The 3,432-nt window shown below is 34.1% G+C and overlaps 1 protein-coding gene across 4 annotated transcripts in view; it reads left to right on the top strand.

Moving 5' to 3' along the window:
* Nucleotides 1-3,432, top strand: part of STYXL1 (serine/threonine/tyrosine interacting like 1) — a 54,024-nt gene that overhangs the window by 40,857 nt on the left and 9,735 nt on the right. The window lies entirely within an intron of this gene.

Below are 3,432 nucleotides of genomic sequence, written 5' to 3'. Positions count from 1 at the left end.
TATCAAAAAGGTCTTAAGAGGATCAAAACTTTATTGTGATAAATATGAAAATTTAGACGAAATGAATATTTTTAAAAATGTAATCTATCAACACTGACATCAGACAAAATAGAAAAATTGATTAATATCAATAACTAATAAGCAAATTTCTCATAGAGAAAAATCCAGGTCTAGATAGTTTCAAAATGAATTTTACCTAATATTTAAGGAGAAAATAAAGCCAATATTACATTTTTTAAAGAATAAAGAAGAGGAATAATTTTCAACTTGTTTTATGAGACCAGCATAACTCTGATTTCATAACCTGACAAAGACATTATAGGAAAATTATACACTAATTTTCTTCACAAATGTAGATGTAAAAAAACCTAAAGAAAAATATTAGTACATTGAATATAGAGTTATATGAAAACGATAATACATCATGACCAAACTGGGTTTATTTCAAGAATACAAGGTTGTTTTAAGCATCTATAAAATCAATTCATGTAATTTACCATATCAATAACATAGAGGAAGAATCAGGATTATTTCAATAGATGCAGTGAAAGCATTTGATAATATTCACTATACATTCATGATTTTTTAAAAAACCCTCTTAGCAAACTGCAAATAGAAGAGAACTTCTTTGATGTAATTTTTAAAAAACTACAAAAATCTCTGCAGCAAACATCACACGTAATGATGAAATGTTGAAAGTTTTCCCTCAGAGTCACAGAACAAGATAAAGATGCCACTAACACCACTCCTACTTAACATTGTACTTGAGGTCCTAGTTGGTGAAATATGGCAAGAAAAAGAAAGAAAATAGGAATTAAAAGGGGAAAAAAACTTTGATTATTTACAGACAACATAATTATATACACAGAAAAGCCAAAACAACCTGCAAATAAGTTATTAGACTTAAATGAGGTTACGTGGTACAAGGTCAGTATACAAATATGAACTGTTTTTCTGCATACAAATAAAAAACAAACTGAAATTTAAAAATCATGTAATTTACAATAGCACAAAAATTACCTAGGATTATAAATAATGAAGGATGTGTAAGATCTTTACACAGAAAATTAATACAGCATTACTGTGAATTATTGAAGATTATCTGAATACATAGAGGATGTACTGTGGTTATGGATTAGAAGATTCAGTTTTGTAAAGATGTTGATTCTTGCCCAATTGATCTATAGATTTAATGTAATGCCAATAAAATTTCAACAGGTTCGTGAAAGTTAATAGCGTAATTATAAAATTTATATGGAAATGCAAAGGGAAAAAATAGGTGAGTATTTAAGAACAACAATGGGAAAACTTGCTTGATCAGATACCAAGACTTAAAAACCACAGCAAGTAAGTACTGTGATACTGGTGCAGGAGAAAAATAAACCAGTGGAGCAGAATAGAGTCCAGAAACAGACCCATGCATAAGTACACTTGAAATTTGGCAAGGATTTTCTCTTATATTTTCTTCTAAAAGTTTTATAATTTTAACCTTCACATATTTTGATCCATTTAAAAATAATGTTTGCGTATTGTACCAGATATGGAACAAAATTTGTTGTTTTGCATATGAAGATAATCATTTGTTGAAAAGATGATCCTTTTGCTTTGATACCTTTGTTGAAAATCAATTGACCATATGTGTGTGGGATTATATCTGGATTCTTTATTCTTTTTCATTTGTCTATGTTTTTCTTTTCTTAAATAATTTTTATTTTTCAATTACAGTTGACATACAGATCTGTGCTTTTCATTATACCTATTACACACTCAGGATTGCTATAGCTTTATAACAAATATTAAAATCAAGTAATGTTAGTTCTCTAATCTTGTTTTTTGTTTTCAAAGTTATTTACTTTGCATTTCCATATAAATTTTAGAATCAGCTTTTCAGTTTTTACAAAGAAGCTTGCCAGAATTTTGTTTGGGATTGAATTGACATCTTGACAATGTGAGTCTCTTGATCCATGTGCATGGTCTATCTCTACATTGGTTTTTTAAGTTCTCTCAGCAATGTTTTGTAGTTTTCAGTGTACAGGTCTCACACATTTTGTGTCAGAATTCTTGCTAAGTATTTGATGTTTTTGATGTGAGTACAGTGATATTAAAATTTTTCAATTTCTGATTGTTGCTAGTATATAGAGATCCATTTGAATTTTATATATTAACCTTGTATCCTTAAACCTTCTCCATCAAGAAGCCTTCTCAATTGTGAATCTCTCCGTAGCTCCTTTGACTTTTTCCTGCGCCTCCTGTCTAATATCACATACAGGTCTTTATCCCAGCACCTAGCCAGTTGGATTGGCGCCATTGGTTTATGTGTCTGCCTTCATCATCAGACTGAACTCTCTGAAGCCAAGAGGGGCCCTATTTGATTCTTCCTGTGTCCACAACTCCGCCCCCCGCCCCCCACCTCCTCACACACACAAGGTCTGGCATACAATAGGCATTGAGCGAATGTCTGAGGAAAAAATAGACAGATGGGCACAGATAGATGGGTGGGGAGGGAGAGTTGGGGAGGAAAAGAGGAATGAATAGAGAAGAGAAGATGAATAGATGGATGGATAGTGAATTGTGCTTTTATTTGTCACGGCAATTGCTTATACAGAAACCAAATCAGCCTATTTTTGTTTCTAAATCTACTGAACTTTCTGCATGACATAGTGGTCTGCATACTACTGAATTTTACCAGTAGGCCATGTTCTTCACTAATAACATCTATCAAGTGCTACTGCATGCCAGGCATTGGGCTAGGCTCCTTGCAGCCATTTTCTCATTAAATATTCCATACACCTCATCTCCCTCCTCTTTCTCCTGTATTCATAAAGCTCTAGCCACTCTGACCTTTCTGTTGTTTCTCAAATACACTGCCTCTCAGGGCCTTTGCATTTGCATTCTCCTCTACTTGGAACACTGTTTCCTCAGATAACTGTCTGGCTTGTTCCCTTACCTCCTTTAGGCCTCTGCTCAAATGTCACTTCCTCAAGTAAAGCCTTTCCTTACCACCCGGTTTAAAACAGCAACCCCACCACTCTCCATCCCTCTTACCTTGCTTTCTCCATTTAACATAGCAGGCTCATTTTCTAAGGTCATGACATATTTCTTCCCATCCTCATTTTATTATTTGTACCATATTCTAGGAAAGTACCATGTTGGTTAATAGCAATAAGGTCACATTTATTGAGCACGTACTGTGTGCCAAGCAGATGGCTAAATACTTTACATAGATTAATTGACTTAATCCATACCCCACCCCTATGAGGTAGGTGCTATTTTGGCGGGAGGGGATTAGTTCTTTACCCACATCTCCCTGATGCTGGCACAGTGTTTTTTTCCCTGTGGTCTTGTTGCTGTGGACAAGGGCCACTGCAGTGAGGCTGTGTGTGAGTCTGCCCAATTACCTGTACTTTTCTTCTTTTCAGTTTTGTAGGCAAC

This window comes from Pteropus vampyrus, unplaced genomic scaffold (genome assembly GCF_000151845.1).
Source record: "Pteropus vampyrus isolate Shadow unplaced genomic scaffold, Pvam_2.0 Scaffold193, whole genome shotgun sequence".
NCBI classification, from domain to species: domain Eukaryota; kingdom Metazoa; phylum Chordata; class Mammalia; order Chiroptera; family Pteropodidae; genus Pteropus; species Pteropus vampyrus.
This window is presented reverse-complemented; position numbering and strand designations above follow the sequence as displayed.